At 36.9% G+C, this 21,054-nt stretch overlaps 1 long non-coding RNA gene across 1 annotated transcript; it reads right to left on the bottom strand.

Annotated features, from left to right (window-relative positions):
• Nucleotides 1–15,923: 15,923 nt before the first annotated feature.
• Nucleotides 15,924–20,685, bottom strand: LOC128315499 (uncharacterized). The gene is made up of 3 exons (XR_008298302.1): nucleotides 20,608–20,685; nucleotides 20,157–20,287; nucleotides 15,924–16,322 (listed from the first exon to the last, which is right to left on the bottom strand). It is a non-coding gene; the product is annotated as an uncharacterized LOC128315499 (long non-coding RNA).
• Between the last annotated feature and the right edge of the window lie 369 nt (nucleotides 20,686–21,054).

Genomic DNA, 21,054 nt, shown 5'->3' with positions numbered 1-21,054 from the left:
ATGTTTATCAGGTTATTTTTACTTGCATATGTTTATGTGACAATGTGTTTACTATCATTTCACTAATGTTTATCTCACAAAACTGGACTTTCTTAACAGTGAGGAGACACATTAGCTCACCTGAAAGCAAGACCCAAGGTAGGTCAGACTTCAAGGTTGTTTGACTCAGTGAAAAATCAGATTGTAGAATGACTGCCAGAACTTCATATCCCCTTGCTTTCATATTTAGCAGGAGGGAGAGAGCTGGTTTGCAGAGACTTAAGACCAAGGGAATACTTCCCCCAAAGATTCCAGAAAACCTAATCTGTTGAGCAACATTGGATCACAAACTTATTCTTGAATTGATCATTGGCAAGAGAGGCGGGATTTCTTTTAGTCCAATCTGAGCTATCCTTGGAATTGAGGGGGGATCATATTTCCCTGAGGCAGCATAAGGTATATGGGAGAGAAATACGTACATAAAGCAAGTTAGCATTCTGTTATAAAGAAGAAAGAGGATACTGGGTAAACAGCTAGCAATATCCACCCCGTTACTGTATACGCAGAACTTGTTTATCTTGTTTAAACTGTATAATGTTGTCATCATGTTTGATTTTAATGTTTTAAAATGCCTGATCCCATTATTTACTATTCAAGTTAAACCAACAAATGTCATTCTGACTACCTTGCAGGATGAGAATTTAGATGCACTTTTATATGTAGCCAGAAGCAAACTTCCCATCCAAAACTGCCTATTAAACTTGTTTCCAAAATCTGTGTCCCTCACAGAAAGGTTGAACATAAATAATGCATGATGTTATCTATCAAGAAAGCTGTTTCAATCCAACACTCTGACAAATTCAGTTTACCAAGAAATTAAGAGGTAAATTCTAGAAAGTGAATTGGAAAATATATGTCAAATCATGTACAATTAAAATAGCATTAATGCTGCATAGGATTTATGCAGCCACATGGTTGTCCAACATAATAGTTAACTATGAAGCTATAAGAACATAAGAATTTAAGGAAGAGAGGCTCAATAGAAAAGAAGGGCATATCTGTGCTTTGCCTGCTATATCCCAAGGTCACAGAAGCATGAGTCAAACTGCATCTGAGGATCCATTCACTAGAGTCAATGGGGTGGCACATAGAGTCTGTAGGAGGTTGGATTAAAATGAAACATTAGAGGCTCAAATTCTGCCCTTAGGTCAGCCCAGTTCCAGCAGCCTGAGCTAACTTTGCTCAGCGAGAGAGGAAAATCTAACCTAGAATGACAATTTAAACTAAAATGAACTACCTTGTAAGTTCCTCTCCAAAATAGACTATTAAAACCAACAATATAGAAAAAATTTGTGTTTGGAATATTTAGTAGAGATGAGTCAGATTTCGTAAGATACATGCATTTGACATCAGCAATTTCGATAAATACAACTAATCAGCTGTGTAAACAGAAGATCTGTATACACATGCATGCATGGTTACACACACATACACATATACATGCACACTTGAATTTAGCTCCATTGTAGCTGTTAGTAACAGTACCCAGGATCTCTGGATAAGGAAGAGAAATTATAAATTACAAAACACAATGGGAAAAATTCAAAATTGATTATCATATATCAGTTGCTACTTCTCTGCCATACGTTATGACTCATCACTGCCATGGGGAAGTTCATAACTGCCTATGAGGTTCCACAGCCCTAGCCTGACACCATCATTTCAGGGCTCCATTTCTTCAAACCAAATCTCTTATCCAAATTGCTTTCTGATCTTCCCCAAACAACTCTACTGGGGAAACAACTCTAGCAGATGGTTCAACATTTCTTAATTCGTTATTATACAGAATCGTTGAATTTTTGCTTTTCTTGATTTTCTTCACTAAGACTAGATAGGACCTACCCTTTCATAATCCCTTTCCCTTAGTTTAAACCCCTGCTTTCCTGAACTGGAGATGAGTTTTCAATTGCCATTATTTTAGATTGCATCATTTCTTCTCTAATGCATTCTTTCTATAGATGAGAAAATTGAGAGCCAGAGCCCCTGTAACTTGTATGACATCACTTAGGCTTCAAAGTCTACTATCTTTTCATTTATCACTGATTTTAACCAAATTAGCAAACAAGAAGAGGCCCCACACATCAACAGAACCTTATGCTAATATTCAGGGGGGAAACTATTACATGGACTTCACACATTCAACACAATAAATATGATTGAGCATAAGCAGTGCTCAACTAAACAAGAGAGGCAGATTCTTGTAATTACAAGGTTATCTTCTACTAGAAGATACAGACATTGGACAAATAAACACAAATAAAGATATAATACAATTAGTACTAAGTGCTATTAAGGGAAAGAACAACATGCTGTAATCCAGTAATAGAAAATATCTATTTGAGAGTGCAATAATCTATTCTGTGTTCTTTGAATACACAATATAAAATTCGCAGAAATTTTTAATGCCCTAAATATATTTTTTTAATCTCAAGAACTACATAAGTCCAATAGACACATTTAAGTACTACTCTAGGCTCCTAATTCTGTTCCTGTCAAAAACCTATGCCAAACACAATTTAGGCATATAAAAACAAGCAAGCAAAAACTATAGGTAACTGCTGTGAGTGAACAATCACCTACATTCTCTGGTCTCCACTCCCCAAGCTGGGTACTAGGAGCCTTCTTTGAAACAATGTACTTGTACTGTGATTCTTCTGAGAGATTTCCAGGGGATAGCTATTGCTTCATTGCTACTTTGCCTTCCTTTGTTACATGGTTTTGTGTTGCACTTTTTTCCTCCAGAGAGATTTTATAGAGCCTTTTGTTGGAAACCAGAATAATAATGGTATCCTACACCATTTTTAATGCAAGCCTTATTTTGCTTAACTTCTCTGAGAGGATTTACTGTGCACAGAGTATGAAGTAGGTGTGGAATGCTGTGCCTTTGTCTAAATACCATCCTGCTTAATCACTTTTTTTGTTATTGTTTTTTTTTTTTCCTCAAAATGTCAGTAAACTTTGTCTTGCGTCCAGTAAATCATAAGACTGGTTACTTGTTTCCATTCTGGTAACATGTTGCAATAAATATTACTTCACACACATGATGTCCTATCACAGGGCATCAAACAGGGATCATGCATAGTGCACACTCAGTGTGCATGTGGATGAAGTCATGAGACCCTAATGCTTCCCCTGGTTAATCCCTTCCCTTACCACTGAACCATTCACCAGCTAATTTGGCAAGACCCTGGACTTCTTCATAGAGAAAATTTGAACTTCCAGATGAGAATGCTTCTTCATCCCTCCACCTCTAAACCTCATTGCATCCACACCCAATTCCCCCTGCCTTTTAACTGATACAAAGCAAACATTATCTAATCTAAAGCCAAGCTCTCTCTCTCTGCTCTGGATCTCATCCCCTTCAGCCTTTCCAGAAAACACATGTCATCCGTTTTCTCTGCTCTTTCCTCCCATCTTGATCTCTTGCTTCCTACTTGATCAGTCTTATTGTCTTCTTCATGTAAAATAAATGAATACACAGAATAAAAACCCGACTTTCAATCTATGTGTCCTAACTGTTGCCTTATCTCATTCCACACCTTCCAGGCCAAACATATCATAGGGAAACTTATTAATTCCATTTTCTGACATATGTCATAAGGATAGGACCTGACCCAAGAGGATTAGGGCTTCTATGACAAGAGACACCAGAGAGCTCCTTCACACTCTCTGCACACACAGAGGAAAGGCCATGTGAGGATACATTGAGAAGACGGCTGTCTGTATCAGTTAGGAAGAGAGTAGGCTCATCAGAAACTAATCTGCTGGCACCTTGATCTGGGACGTCTAGTCTCTAGAGTATGAGAAAATGCATTTCTGCTTTGTAAGCCACATATCTGGGGTTTTTTTGTCATGACAGGCCAAGCACACTAATAATACCCAACTCTTGGAACAGTCACTGAAACCACCATATTGTTAATCCAGTGGGCATACCTTCAGTCTTCATCATACATAAACTGCTTCATTCATGTTGACTGAACAAACACTTTTGAATACCTACCCCTGTATTAGACACAAAGAATACAGAAATTGAAGGTCTCATATTCTAGTAAGTGGAAGACTAACAAAAACATGAAACAAATTGTTTGATGATACCAAACATCAAAATGTGTCATTTATAGGATAAGAGCATAATCATATTTTCATTTACAAAGAGAACTCTGGGCCCACAACAGGATAGAGTAATGAGTTGGGAGAGAGTTTGTTCCTATAAAAGAACAAAAATGATATCAGATAATGATAAGTTCTATGATGTCAATAATTGTGTTAGCCACTCTGTTCCCTTAAAACACTTTTGTTTTTAAATGTATCTAGCTTTTCCTCCACATTTCTGGCCATTTTTTTCTCTCAGGCTCATGTTCTGTCTTGTGTTCTCCCAACCGTAATTTAGATATTGACAGTCTTCTAGCCCTGATCTTGACCATTATTATCTTGAAATACAACATCATGTTTTTATTATATTGCAAATTGCTCTAAATTCTATCCTTTCCTCTAAGACCCTTCCTTGGGGAAGTATATGTCCAAATCTTTCCTGGGATATCTTAAATACCTCTCAACCTGTTTTTTTTTTTTCAAACAAACCTGAAGACATCTTAGAAAAAAATGTCTCAACCATAATAAATTCATTGTTTCTTCAAATCCTAAATACCTTCCAAATCTCCTCTCCAATTTTGATTGTTTCTTGACTACACTGTTAGATATCCTCCCAAACAGTCTCCCTCTCCCCCAATTCATTACCCTATTGTGTTGTGGGCCCAGGGTTCTCTTTGTAAGTGAAAATATGATTATGGAGTTATCTTATAAAAGACACATCCTGCTACTTAAAAAATAATAAGTAAAACCTGTAAAATATTCTAAGGATGTCTGAGTGGCTCAGTCGATTAAGTGTCTAACTCTTGATTTTGGCTCAGGTCGTGATCTTGAGTTTGAGCCCAGGATCTGGCTCAGCACTAACAGTGGGGAGCCTGCTTGGGAAACTCTCTCTGTCTCTCTCTGTCTCTCTCTCTCTCTCTCCCTCTCTCTGTGTGTGTGTGTGTGTGTGTGTGTGTGTCTCCCCTCCTTTCACTCTCATTCTGTCTCTAAAATAAATACTTAAAAATGATATTATAAAGGATGCAAAAAATCTTTAGAATCTTCTAACATGTTACTTTCTAGTCTCTCTCTAAGCTCTACACACGTGTTTCATTTTCCTAGATGCACCGTTCTCTTTGCCACCTCCAGTGCTTTTGAGCAGGCTTTTCCCTTCTGCTTGAGAAAGGATTTTCCCAACTGTATTACATAGTTAGGTACCTACTCATCCTTAACATTTCAACTCTAATTTCTTTCTCTATGAAAGCATTCACTATTCCACCTTCTAACATTACAGACAAAACCTTCTGTATTCATTAAACTGTACTCATATTAAGAGGGGAAACAGTCAATAATCAAATAAAATAAGTAGAATATCAGCAATCCAGAAAGTTCACTTTGGAACATATAGCTAACAGAAATGTATATTGTTTATGTAAATACATAAAATTATCAAAAACATATACAATAGTGTTTATAGCAGTATGATTAGCCCAACACAGAAAAACCCAAATGCTCATCTATAATAGAATGGGTAAACTACAGTGAATTCATATAAAGGAATATCATATTGTGATGAGGACAAGACTCCAACTACATGCACCAACAGTAAATGAATCTCATGAATGTTATATTTAGTGAGAGAAATAAAAGAATGTAAACTTTCTGTTTTATTCCATATATGGAGAGTTTAAAAGCAGACAAAAATTCATGCTACTAGAAATCAAGAGGATGATTACCACTCATGGGGTAGTGGTGATTAGAAGGGAATAATGAAAAGTTTCTTGTGTGGTAGTGATATGCTGTTATTTGTTTTTGGTGTAAGTTTTATGGATTTGTTCACTTTGGGATGCACCTTTTATGTTCTATGATTCTGCTGTCTATATGCCATACTTCCAACTATTTTTACTTAAAAATAATGTTAGATGCTAAATACATGAAAAAAAATGAAACAAAAAATAAGAGTAGACATGCCATAGGAGGATCGTGGTTTCAGTAGTATTGGTGGCAATTTTAAATAGGGTAATCAGAAAACATCTCACCCAGGTGACTTTTCATCATAAATATGAAATGGGGGGAGTTATGTAAACATCTGGTAAGGAATGTCATGGAAAGAGGAAATTAGAGTACAATATTCCCTGTCATTGTTTTCAGCCTAGTATTTTCAGTGAACAATGAGGAAACCAGAATAGCTGAATGGAATGATCAAGGGATGGAGAGTATAGAATTAGGACACAGAATTAATAGGGAAGTGAGTCCTGAGATTTATTTCAGAGGCCTGTAAGTCATTTGAAGGACTTTGAACTTGGAGTTAGGCTTCCTAGTAATCACATTTTTGTAAAGACACCTTCCACAAGGAACCCAGAGCCACTGTACGCAATAGTGTGGCATTCAAAACTTAGTCATAAAGTGTCTTGCTTCTATCTGTGTCTCTTGGGAAAGTTAACTATGATAAAAAGTCTATGTTGAGACTTCCATATTCTAAGGACACCCAAGCTATCCAATGGGGAAACTGCATGTTGAGAGAGATTCTGGCCATCTCCAAGCGGCTCCGGCCATTCAGTTAATGCACATGTGAGTGAAAAGTCATCTTGAACGTGCAGGTTCATCAAGCCTTCTATGAGTCTGGCCCCAGCTGCTTTTGATCACAACCGCATGGAAAACTTCAAGAACCAGCCCCTCCGAACCCCGTCAATCCCAAACGTAAGAGATAATCATCTGTTATTTTAAGCTATTAAGTTTTGAGGTGGTCTGTTACTTTGCAACAAGTAATCAAAGTAGGATTTTTCTCTAAGTGAGATAGAAAGCCATTGGAAGATTCTGAGCAGAGGAATGACTTATGTCTTCAAAGGAGCATTCATTGATGCTATGTTGTGAAAAGACTACAGGAGCTGTTGGAGGGCAATAGCAGAAGGAGGAAGGCTGCTTAGAAGCCTATTGTGTTCTTTGTACTTATAGCAATCAATCACAGTTTTAATTAACTAATTTATTTTGTAACCTTGTGATATATTTCTTTCTGCTAGATTATAGCACTATGAAAGCAGAGAACATTTAGACCTTGTTTATTCACAAATCCTCAATGTCTGACAGATGCCCAATAATAATTTACTGAAGGAAAGTATAACTGTATGAACGAACGAACGAATGAACGAACAAATGCTTTAGATGCTTAACTAAATAAAGGCTTTGTTCCTGGATGTTATTTATGGTTTGGGTTCCTCATTGTCTTCTTCTAATTTCCATTTCTGTTGTTTCTTTCAACTTCATGTCTGGTTTTAAATATAAATGCACAAACAATGCATAAAAAATGAGAATTCAGCCAGCACTGACGGAAGAGTTTGAATATAATTTTAACATTTTAAAATCCAAATGCAGATATGATAGGAAATGAGACAAAACTCTACTGCACTGAAATATGTATTTCTTTCTCATGATGAAATTTAAAGCCTAGTGAATGTTAACACATTTTCTGTACTACTTTGTAGAGTAAAACTGATCATGGGTGAAATATTCTGCAAAATCAAAGGGTTCATCTCTTTGAAAAATTGCAGCAGAATAAAAATTGGCCTATTCCCATATGGCAGATAAAGAGATAACTGCTAAGAGGACCTAGAAAATAATATTCAAAAAAAAAGAAAATTAAATATCCATATAACCAATCCCATCAGTTATAAGAATTACCCACTTAATCGTAATTTATCTTTGTCTTATTTTAAGTTATTTGTAAATGATTTATTTTATGCCATATGGTTTTATATTTCAGCATTTCCACATCACTGCTACCCACCATTGTTTTACCCGGGCTTCAAGAAGTGATACCAGCACTGCATTAGGACCAGCTTCAGGTGTCAATGACAGGATATTAAATTATGAGGTGTGCAAGAGCTAGCTTCACAGCAAAGACTTTCTCACATCCACTTTAATATTCTATCTTCCCTGTTTCCATATCCCCCAGATCTCTTCCAAGACACGTTCTCCTGTTTGCTGCCAGAAAATAAATACTGGCAAGGTCCCACACATTTTTATTTAATAGTTTCTTTTTTCTCTAAGAAGGTACTGTGCCTCTCTGATTATGCCAGGTGACATTCTTTACAACGTCACTCTAATCCATTACGTTGATGACAATATATGACTCAGAAGTAAGCAGAAACTGCCAAGTATACTACGTATACGGTGGTTAGCCACATGTGAACCACAGTGTGGGAATTAAACCCTAAAAACATTCAGGTGCCTGCCACTCGGGTAAAGTATTTAGCAGTCCTGTGATATGGGGCATGACAAGGCCTTCTCTCTGTTCCAATTATCCACTGCTGCATAATAAATCAATCTAACACTTTGTGACTTAGAAAAACAACAATCACTTATTTTGCTGATGAATCTGCAATTTAGCAGGAAAAGGCAGGAACCCACCTCCCCTCTCCATGCAGCATCACCTGGGGCTGGAGGTTCACTCACATGGCTAGAAAGTTGAGGCTGGCTGTTAACTGTGGACTCAGCTGGAATTGTCAGGGGGGACCTCAGTTTCTTTTCACATAGACGTCTTCTCAGGACTTGTTGACATTCCTCACAACACAGAAACTAGATTCTAAGAGTGAATGCCTCAAGAGTGCTGGGCAGAAGCTACAAGGCCATGTATCACTTGGCTTCAAAAGCCCCAGAGAATTAGTTTTGCTGTAGGATATTAATAAAATAAGTAACTAAGTCCAGCCCAAATTCAGGGGAAAGGGAAATTGGATTCAACCTCTTAATGAAAGGAGTAGCAAAAAAAAAAAAAAAAAAAAATTGCAGCTATCTTTCAGCTACCATGTCATTCACAGAAAATGGGAAATCATTGCACTTTGAGAATTCTACAACTAAAGGAGCAGTTGAGAATTGAGAAGACCTCTTCAGATTTGGGAAATAGCACATTCTATACCCTTAAAGGACTGCTCCATCTCATTTATCAAATGAACCAAAGAGATATAGGTTTAGAGGGGAACCCAGAGCAAAAAAGTTCTCTACAACAGGTTCAGAGTACCATACCTGTACTTTGTCCATATCAGCCTGTCACTTGGTCAATATGACTCAGCGGATCTCCTGGTTCTAGAACTATCTGTGGTAGAAAAGAACCCATAAGCAGTTTTTGGCAAGCCCTATAGAGGATTATAGAAGACACCTCAAAGATGCTGGGGCAAGGCCATCTGCAGCAGAGACCTAATCAGCATTAACAACGCAGCTCCTGGAATATCACTTGGTCCTAACTTAGACTGGTATCCTGACTATGGGATATTAAATAACTATGCAACTGGTACCACCTTTCATAAGCTAGTTATTGTCAGATCATCCAAATTATATGATGAAAGTGGTATATTCAAAGTGGAGCATGCACAGTTTCTAAAGACACAAGATTCCCTTATTGCTTTGGTTGTATGGACATCAATCCTTGGACTTACACCTGTATTTTAAGAAGATCCCATCCAATCAGCTGATAGAGCAGGGGGAAAACCCAGGCCTGGTTCAGGAATGGATCACAATAGTTGCAGTGAATAAAATATGAACTGTTGTTACACCTCCATTTTGCTCAAGGAGGCAATGCTGTGGAGAAATCCTCCAAGTTTGCAGAATTTTAACGGGACACCTGGACACATGACTCATCAAGAGTTCAGCCAGCCTCTTTCCTCATACATTTCAGTGCTCATACACTGGACCTATGGATGAAATAGCCTTGGTGGCATAATACATGAGCTCCCCAGCATGGGCTCTCTCTTGCTAAAGTGCTACTAGGTGCAACTGCCATTGACTGTCAAACCAGTTAAAAGTAGAGACCAATGTGAACTTGTCACTGTACCACCCATCAGGGAGACCAACTAATTGCTTGGTGACAAGTTTAAAAGATCAGACCAGTTCTACCCTGGAGTGAATAGTGACTTGTCCTAACTTGAATTAATAGGTATTGGGGCACAGAACTGCCTTTCTTTCCTATAACATCTTGGACAGTATCACTGTTAAAGGACTTATAGAGTGTCTGATATATCATCATAAAATATCCCAAACTTCTCCTTAGATTAAGGGTTCTACTTTTTTAAAAAAAAAAAGTAGGAGTAATGGTGGTAAATAATCAAGTATATGCTGATTCTACCATTTCATACATTATGTGGCCTTCTAAGGTCAAAGCTAAAGCACCAGCTTAAGGATGTGTTTAGGACATTGTCTCTCAAGATGAAGTATATTAATTGAACCAGGGGCTATTATGTAAACCTGTGTTCTCAACAGCTAGGAAACATGATTCCAGGACAAAAGAGGTAGGACTGGGATTGGTCCTTCTCATCATCATTCCCAGTTACCCACATGAAGAATTAGTGATTTCCATTCCTGCCAACTTTAGGCTCTTCTGGACTGAAGATCTTAGTTCTTGGAGTGGAGAGGGAAGGGAGGAAGGCATTCTTTGCTCAGCATCTTTGGTAAGAATTCTCACTCCTGAGAGATAGAGGCTCAATAAATATTTGCTGGTTGAGAATGTGTGTGTGCATGTGTGTGCATGAGAGAGAGACAGAGACAGAGACAGAGACAGATTTTTTTTTTCCTGTGCTTTGCCTATGTCTTCTTTTCACTGAGACTTTTAGGTCTCCTGTTCTTGGCTCTCTGAACCCACAGGCTGGAAGCAGCAGGCAGCAGGAAGTCTTTAGGAATTTATTTCTCTGCTTGTAGATAAGCTGTGGTATTCTCTCTCTTAGTAATGCTGAAGTTGTGGATTATGTGTAGTTTTATTTGCTACCTTCGCTGATTTCATGTTTGTTTATTGCTTTGTTTTATTTATTCCAGGGAGTGTGATGGAGTATTGGAATCAGATTACCACATTATCCTCCAGACCTACAGGCCCTCCTTAAGTATGTATTTATAAATTTCTTCAAACTCTCTGTGGGGAATATATTACACAAGAAGGAAAAGCAACTTTACTGTTATTTGTTGAAAGTATTTAAGAATGTACATTGCTCTTATAATTGTAATTCAAAACCAACATTTTATAGGTGTTTAACAAAAACAATGTATATTAAACACAATTTTTTGTTTCTCTAGCCATAAAGTTTTATCTTTTGCTAGGTCTATAAAATTATTCATTTTAACAACCACAATAGGATTTAATTTGATTGATCTTTTACTAGGCTTTCTGTAACTATCACATCAGGTGACATAAAATGTAACATAACATAATCTATTTTCTTTATTTCGCTGCTTGTAAGAATCACATCTTAAAGTTTTTAACTATCACTCAATACAAAGTAATTTATCAGGAGCCTTAACTGGTTTCCTTTTGCCTATTAAGAACTGAAACAAATTGAAAGAAAGTCCGAGTTTATTTTCACCTAATGTTATTGTGCAAATATGTGTTTTCATATAATACAAAAAAGGAATTCATGAAAACAATGACTCACCAAGCAACTAATTATATTTTCCATTCTTATACCTCTTGTATTATTCTTTAGAGGTGATGAGTTAGATTCAAATCCCAGTTCTGATATTTAATAGTTATATGATCTTGATGAGTTATTTGTCTTCTCTGACATTCAATTCCCTTATTTGTAAAATGACAATATTAATCCTAGAGGCTGTTTTAAGGAGTGAATTTAGACGTGTTAGTGAAACATGTTTCCTGGTGGTAAACCTTAATAAATATTTAGTTGATTCTTTCCTACTTAACTGCCTATCACCTTCTTTCTTGTTTTCCCAATTTTCTTCCTTGTGTTATTTAAATTTTACATTAATTATGTAGATATATATTATATACCACTTATTCTCATACATATCAGTCCAAATTTAACATCATTTTGATATTTTGTTCTTTCCCTGGAGGACAATGACACATATACTATTTAAAAAAAAATAGTTATCACATACTACATAAAATATAACTTTTATGCATCTCTTCCTGGAGCACCAAATCTTGAAGAGCAAAATAACATATCACTATGAAAATATGCTTTTATTTTTAGTTTATCTCTGTATTAACTTGCTCGGGCGTCCATAACAAGTACCACGGACTAGGTGGCTTAAACAACAGAAATTTAGTTTTTTCAGTTTTTGAGGCCAAGTCCAAGATCAAGGTGTCACCTGGGTGGTTTCTTCGGAGGGCCATGAAGGGTGTGTTCCAGGTCACTCTCTCTGGCTTATGGATGGCCATCTTCTTGTATCTTCACATGGCCTTCCCTCAGTACATATCTGCAACCAAATTTTCTCTTCTTATAAGGATATGAATTATATTGAATTTGGGGCTACTGTAATGACTTCATTTTACCTTAATCTCTTCTGTAAAGAGCCTATCGCCAAATGTAGCCACATTCTAAAATACTCATGGTTAGGTCTTCAACATTATTTTTTTTTTCTTCCCAGAGAACACAATTCAGCCCATAACAACTCTGCACAGGTCCCAGAAGCCCTTTTCCATTTCATCAATCAACTTGCCCCAATTCTTAAAATACAATTCCAACATTCTCAGTTTCCAAAAACTAACAGAGAGCAAATAACCTATCAGACGCTAACTTGGTCAGTATTCTTACTTACAAATTCGTCTAAATTTCAACCCACTCTCCTTATTTCTCCCATTCTCAAAAAGCATTGCCTCCTTTTGGCTCCTTCTTCTTTCTGTGCTCATTATCTGATCTGTTGCCTTCTCATGTCAAAACTTGCTCCATCAACAGTCCTTTTCTTGTGTTTTCAATATTTCCCCACTTCCTGGAGCTTCTTGTTCATTTTTCTTTATGTATAACACCCAAACCCCTCCACTCTATAATTCTGTCACTCTTCTGTTGAAAGCAAAGCACCTGAAAAGAACAGCCCACACTCAGCGAGTATAAAAGAGTCTAAGCTCATGACTACATTCCCTCTTCCCAGCCCAGCCTTTCACCTTTCAGTGCACATGGAACTTCTACCACAATTTCTCCACGGATACCCCTCTCCTCTAGCAAGTTTACCAATGACATCTAATCACCAAGTTCAATGACCTCATCCAATTTTATCAGCCTTTGACTTCTGATAATATTGATGACACTCTTTTTCTTCACATCGCCCTTTGATGAGTCCTTTTCCACTTAAAAATTGTTTTAAAAATTTTTTTAATGTTTATTTATTTTTGAGACAGAGAGAGACAGAGCATGAACAGGGGAGGGGCAGAGAGAGAGGGAGACACAGAATCCGAAACAGGCTGCAGGTTCTGAGCGGTCAGCACAGAGCCCGACGCGGGGCTCGAACTCACAGACCGTGAGATCATGACCTGAGCCGAAGTCGGACGCTTAACTGACCAAGCCACCCAGGCACCCCTCCACTTAAAAAATTTTGATCAAAAAAAAAAAAAAAAAAAGAAGGTTTTGATCTTGGCCCTCTCTTTCCCTATTGTATAATATGCCTGCAACCATATATCTGTTTTTTTTTAAATTTTACTCTCTAATATATTTATTCATCCCATACATTTTTTTCTGGTTTCTAGAATCATATATTGAACTGTCTACTTTGAAAATTATGTGTCTCAAAGGAACCTAAGAGTTAAAGGGCCAAAGTGTTTACCTGTAAATCTTCTCATCCTCAGATCTTTTTCTGGTAAACCCAACTCAATCTACCTAGTTTTTTCTCTTTCTTTCTTTCTTTCTTTTTTTTTTTTAGTTTTTATTTATTTTTGAGAGAGAGAGAAGGACAGCATTATCAGGGGAGGGGCAGAAAGAGAGAGAGAGAGAGAGAGAGAGAGAGAGAGAGAATCCCAAACAGGCTTCATAATGTCAATGCAAAGCCCAAGGCAGGGCTGGAACCCACAAACCATGAGATCATGACCTGAGTGAAATCAAGAGCTGGGCACTTAACCCATGGAGCCACCCACGTGCCCCAACTATCTACCTGGTTTAACAAGCCAGATGTGAGATATGCTAACTCTTTGTCAAAACATAAAGTTCTACTGAGTGATTGATTTCATCATATTTCCCCATCTCCCCACTTCCACTGCTACTATGTTAGTTCAAAACCTCATTATACCAAATCTACTTCATCCTCCATGTGGTAGAGATTTATTTTCCTTTTTTCATGTTTATTTATTTATTTTAAGAAAGAGAGAGAGAGAGCGCACATGCACACAAGCAGGAGAGGGGCAGAGGGAGAGGGAGAAAGAGAATCCCAAGCAGGCTCCCCACTGGCTCCACAGAGCCTGATGTGGGGCTCAATCCCAGGAACCATGAGATCATGATCTCAGCCAAAATCAAGAGTTGGACACTTAACCTCTGGAGCCACCCAGGCACCCTGGTAGACAGGTATTTTCGAATCACGCCTTAATTTAAAGTGTTTTATTGGCTCTCAAGGCTCATAGGATGAAGTACAAAATACAAGTCTGGTAGAGATCTTAATAATATTTTTCTTACTTGTTTCTCTGGTTATATCCCTATATTCTCTATACCTCTATGATCTCTGTAGCTCTGTAGGAGACATTAGTTTAATATTAATGAACCATTGATGCTGCTTCCTATCCTGGAGTATCTTTTGTGAGGCCCCCACTCTTTCTTTATATCTTTCAAGATTCCTGTTATATCTTTTGTGAAGAATTTCTACCATGCACATACCTTACCTTCATCCCCGAGGAAGACTAACTACACTGTTCCCTCACAGCATCATTTATCTTTTCAAAGCACCACCTCTAACTTCGGCATACATATTGTCAACCTACCAAACTGCAGTCCTAGGCTAGGGATCATGAATTACTTATTAATTGTAACTTTGTTTTATGGCACCTGTCACATAATAGATATTCAATGAATATTTGTTGAATGTATTGAATTAAAAGACCTCTGTGCTCATTAATTCCAAATATCTGTGTAATGAAGGAGTCCCTTCTACAATATTTCACAAATATGTTTATCCATCTAGAGTTTGAAAACTTATGTATCTCATTTCTTACAATTTTCTTGCAACAGGTTAGGTGACTTCAAAAAAATATTTATCGAAGACCAATCAGTTGGCATGTATTTGGGTTATAAATTACATAGGTCCTCAATTTATCAGTGCCTAATTAAATAACAGCTCTTATTTTAAAAAGTTAAAGATTTTAATTTAATATAAATTAACCAGTGTAGCAATGCAATTATTGGTTGTAGTAAGTGCATTATAGTTTTAAGTCTAAGGTATTATTATTCTCTATCCTCTACATAGGAAATTCAAAACTGGGGTATCATGTCCAAGTCTAAATATCTTAGACAAGAAATACTGATGAAATAGTGCTCCAAGAAGAGGGTTTTGGGAGTTGAGAGGAGAGTAGAAACCATATATTGTAGAAATATAACATATACACATTTAACTTATGTCTTATAATCTTCTCCAAAGATGTCACTTCACTCATTTCTTTAATCCTTGCAGGAAGAAACAAACACAGATTTATAAAAACTAGAGAGACTTCATATTAAAACAGAATGGCATAAACCCTACAGGCAATTAGGGACATGTTAGAATTTTTCCTTCCTTTTCCATTCACCACTGTGGATTTGTAGTCACATATGAGATAAAATACCTTCAATTCCCGCACAGCTACATGTAGACTTTGCTTTTGTTGCCTTTGTCGTGGCTCTCCAATACAATACTGCATGCATTAAACAATGTATACATGTTATACGGATGGTGTAAGTGATTTAAAATGTAATTTTATTTTAACTATGCTCATTTCCACCATTCTTGCTAACTTTAGAGTCTAAACTACCCCATTAGATATAACAGGAGAAATTCTTGATAATCTTGTTAGCTAAAACTGGAGAAGAGATGAGTTAAAAGGAAAATGTTAAATGTATTCAAATATTTAAGGAATACCAAACCATGCTCTGGAGAGTTAAGAATAAGAATTTGAACAAATGTGAGAGTCACAAGGAGACATATTTCTACTTTGCAGGAGAAAATGAGTTAACAAGAGGTAACCTTGCTTTAGTGGTAGAACTGAGCTAGATATAGATGATACATATATAAATATAGATATAGATATACAGTTATATTAACATAGTTAAAAATATATACCTATATACATTATATGTAAATGTGTATAACACTATATATAATATTATACATGTGTAACCGTTTATTCATTCATTCATTCATTCATTCTCTGGATCCAATTCCTACCATTATCATCTTTTTCAATGTCCTTGGAGACTCTTCCACTTGGCCTACATCACAGGTTTCTTTGCCCACTAGATTCCGGGGTTCTGCCAATTAGTGTATGACTATGAGAACAGAAAGTGAAATGAGAATGAGATCAGAGTGTCTTCTGGCTCCCACCTAGGAGGAAGAAGGAGAGATCACCTATCAACTGAAGTTCACGGTTACTGTCAGGAAGCTATCTCTGCATGGGCCTCTATGCCTCTTCTTCCAGTTACCTTTCCCTCTTACCACTTTCCCTCTCCTTGGTGGTTCTCTTCTTGTATGGTATAAGCCCAAGAATATTGCGTTATCAACATGATTTTCCTATAACTTCCCACACTTTATACGTAGTCTCCTATTTAAATCTTCCAGACTATCTCAATTTGTGTATGCCAGCTGTTTTTGGCATATAGGAACCCTTTGAAAATTGTATGAATGCTATGACCTTCACTTCCAAAAAAACCCATATTATTACAATTTTCTATTTTTCTATTCATGAACCCAACCAAAATTATATATTCATAAATATAAAAAAGAACTTAGTATTCTGAAGCATTAAACAGAAACATGTTCTGTCCAGTCAATTTCAGCAAACAAGGAAATTAATATCAACTTACAGATACTATCAGCTAATCTTACAGCCATACAAAATACAGCTTTCTTCTGAGTATCTGATGGGTGAATCATTGTTCACATGAAAAGCAAAAGATAAAATGTAATTCTCTCAATTCTTTTGACCTTGGCAGATATTTCTGACCTTTCCAGCCACTAAATGACTTCTGTTATAGTTGGAAATCTCTTTTGCCATGGTTTTTCAAAGGCCATTTATGATCTTTTGACAAGCGTAAATTTGATTCCATAGATTCTACTATAATAAAATGTCAACCTTACTTTTTTGGGCTGTATTTTTAGAATACATTATTCATCACTTGATATTATCTCTTCATATCCATGCAGCAGATATAATACTAATAGCAGCACAATGTGTGAACAGAGGCTTCAGATTAATCTGGAGCTTGAAGAATGCAGGAGAACATTTCCAGACAGCATCAGAATGGAAGGCGTCCTTGCCTTGCCACTCACAGTGATTGCTAAAGGAATGTGCTATTGTTAACACAGCTCCCAGGAGAGGAAAAGCAGCTTTAGTGTCATTATAAGATAGAGTCTCTTCTCAAGTACCAAGAATAAATGCTAAGAAGGGACGCCAATGGCTAATGAAATGCTCACCCTTATCCAGGGCAGGCCTACAGTAAAATTGCGAAGCAAGTGGACTAGCCATATCTCCTATGGAGATCTAAGATACTCCTTGTTGACACTTTTAAATTCCCCTTTTGAACAAACATTTATTTTGCCTGTGCTGCCCTTTCCAAGCTTATTTCTCTAATATTTATATTTATCTTAGAGTATCAGCTGGTAAAAGATTAATGAGTATATTTATGTTTTTGATAAAAATTTTTGAGATAAATGTCCTTGACATGCCAAAAAAATATTTATTGATGCAATGTTAGAATTTCAAAGAAATAACATCCTATAGAATGTTATCTACCACAGGACTTCTGCTTGCACAGCCACACATTTCTTCATGTAGGACTCTCTCCATTTCCTTAATTCTCTGGGACATTAGAAACTGTCCTTGAACCCTGCTCCACCCCCACCCCACTTCGCCACACAGCTCAGGATAACTGTAAAATAGTCCACAAGACATGTTTGAAAAGCTGAAGAAAGATTTAAAAGCAAAACCTTAGTAGCAATATTTAAACTTTAGAAAGTTAAAGCTACATCTTAGAATAGCAAAGACAGCTAGTTGGCAAGCTGCCTCCATCCTTTAGAAGGATGTTAGGTAATAATGCTTGACTGTGAGTTCTATCCCGTAATCTTGCAAAATTTATACCGATCATGCTGGCGAATTTCATCTTCCTCCCGGAAAAATCCAAGGAAGTAGAGGTTCTGACAGAAAAATTTTGGGAAAGGTTTTTATTAATCATGATTTTGAATAATTTTTTCAATATTCAAACATGTTTTTAACCAGATACTGAGCTAGGTGTTATAGGAAGAAGGGGGATATCCAGCATGTGCCTAACCTGGAGAAACATACTCAGCAACAGCTTAAAAGGACTATAAATTACTCTAGAGTAATGTAATTCATTACAAGTATCTCAAGATTGCACAAAGTACTATCAGATTTCAAAAGAGGAAATGAGGGAACATTAATAGTAAAGATCAACACGAAACTACATTTTTCTCTTCATTAAAAACCCTCTAGTTATATACACTTCAAAACAAGACACATACGCTGTGTTCTAACAAAATCAGCCATTTAATTCCTATTGCAGTTTTCACAGGTCTGTTATTTTCTTCTTATATTATCAATAGATTTAACTAGTAAAAACAATTGACTGCTATCTGCCGCTCAGTCCCCAGCAAACTCATTTATTTCATAGGATTCACAAGAATCCCCGAAATATCAGCGTAGCCCTCAGTAAATTGCTAAATACACATGAACCCAGAAATGCTATTAGTCAGATAAATCCTGATTTGAGAGATAAAATGAAAATATTATTTTGTTCTGGTTCCTTCAGCTTAATATTATTTTCTAATTTCAATCTCGGTGGAGTTTCTTTGGCATTTGCTATGAAAATAAAATATCAGCTTGAGAATCATTATGATACAGTCATAGAGCACTTTGAGTATTAATTTTCGTGACATTTTTACAGAGCTACATATTTGTTTCCTGATTGTTTTAACTGCTTTTCTTTGCTCAGTGGTTTAAGATATTGAGGTGGAGGTATGGGGAGGCAGGCCAGCCTGCTTGCTTCTGCCATAAGTTGTAGGAGAAAGGAGCGGTTCTTCCAAGGATTCTGTCATGTTCAAAACACCTGTCAAAACTGACTGAAAAGAGGAAGACTGATGGGCAGAACGCCAGAAGGATGGTTATTGCCTCAGTCCTCCTTCCTATACATACCTTACTGGACAAATTCTTAGCCATCTCTGTATATCAATTCTGGCATTTGTATATGGGAGAGAAGGTAGCATCTTTATGTGCTTTTTATTAGCTTGTTTTGAGAATAATGCAATAATGGGAAAACACTGTACAAAAAGGGGACATGTAATGAAGACATCAAGGAGGACATGTAAGAAATGTTATTGCTTTCCAGAAATATAGTTTTGCTTCATTTAGAAGTTCAGAAATAGGCGATATTCAGTATAAGCATGTAACTTTTAAGAAAACATGGCATGACTAGAAATCTGTTTCTAAGGCAGTGCTAGAAAATTAACTTGGGATTTTCCAAGGCTAAGAATTTTTATGACCACAAGAAAACAAGTGCTTTTACCTAAACAAGATGAATTCCAGAATGTAACTAATAATCCAGAAGGTCCTATTTGGGCAAATGGAGACTGGGCTTAATCCTCAGGGAGATCAGTCTCTCTGTTCCAAAGGTTAGAGGAAGAGGGCGCCTGAGTGGCTTAGTCAGTTGAGCATCCAACTCTTGATTTTGTCTCAGGTCATGATCTTGTGAGACTGAACCCTTCATGGGGCTCTGCAATGACACCATGCGGCCTGCTTGGGATTTTCTCTGTCCTTCTCTCTGCCCCTCCCCTGCTTCTGTACGTGCTCTCTCTCTCTGTCTCTCAGAATAAATAAATGAACGTTTAAAAACCCCTGCAAAGGTTAGTAGAAGGACCCAGTTTTAATATGTGTCCAAGAAAACACTCTAAGGGAAAAGGTAAGGGGGAAAACTTCTCTTTGCCTTTCATGAACGGATAAAAGTTATTTTCATTTACTCTTATACCTTACAAACTGAGATACTGAATTGTCCACCTTCCAGACCCCTCTCCTTTCCCCAGGGCACTCCTTCCTGAGCCTCTGATATTTCTAGAAACTATTACTTATCACCAGATTTTGCTATTTTGTATACCTTTAGATATCTAAGAAGAGATGAATCGATGTTTAGTGAATCAAGTTAATCACAATTCAATCACTATAGCTTGAAAAGTTGTGATTCTGTAATGCTTTTCCTCATTGCAGATTTCAGTGACAGGAACCAATCTAAAAGAAAACACAGCTGAAGCTAAAACAATATCATAAGTAAACATTTCAACAAGGTAGAATTACCATTATACAAGATCATAAAATCATGTGGCAAGATAATTGATATAAAATAAGTGAATAGGGTTTGTATAATTGGTGTAAGTCCCAATAAAATATGCTTTTCTCTTAATATTTTGGGTTTTGGCAGCTTCTGTTCAAATCCTGGTGCTGACTTCTAGGTGTATATATTCTTGGACAGCTCTCTTAGCATCAATTATATCTATCTCATAGCAGAGTTGAAGATTAAATGAAAGAATGTAAAGTGCTTAGCACGGTACCTGGAACTTCAGGATGAGGCAAACTGGGGACTAGGTCTGAGAAGTTTTGACTGCAATTCATTAGCTAGAAATGGAGGAGGACCCTGCAAGTGAAATGGATCAGATGAGAAAAAACATATGATGTATGTTTCATGTTGAATATTTAGAACAGTAGTTTGCAAATTTATCAGATAATCAGAATCAACCATTTATCTTGTGAAAAAAAAATTCTTTTGTTCCTAGTCAAACATAGGATTCAGTCTTCAACAGCTTGGATATTCTGATCATTGGCTACATTTAGGAACCAATAGCATAGAATCTTTGTAAAAGACATAGACATGAGGCTCCCGGGGGCTCAGTCAGTTAAGCATCCAACCTCAGCTCAGGTCATGATCTCACAATTCATGGGTTCGAGCCCCATGTTGGGATCTGTGCTGATAGCTCAGAACCTGGAGCCTGCTTCGGATT

The sequence above is a fragment of the Acinonyx jubatus genome, chromosome B2 (assembly GCF_027475565.1).
Source record: "Acinonyx jubatus isolate Ajub_Pintada_27869175 chromosome B2, VMU_Ajub_asm_v1.0, whole genome shotgun sequence".
In the NCBI taxonomy this organism is placed as follows: domain Eukaryota; kingdom Metazoa; phylum Chordata; class Mammalia; order Carnivora; family Felidae; genus Acinonyx; species Acinonyx jubatus.
The sequence above is the reverse complement of the archived record's forward strand: the minus strand, read 5'-3'. Positions and strand labels throughout refer to the sequence as shown.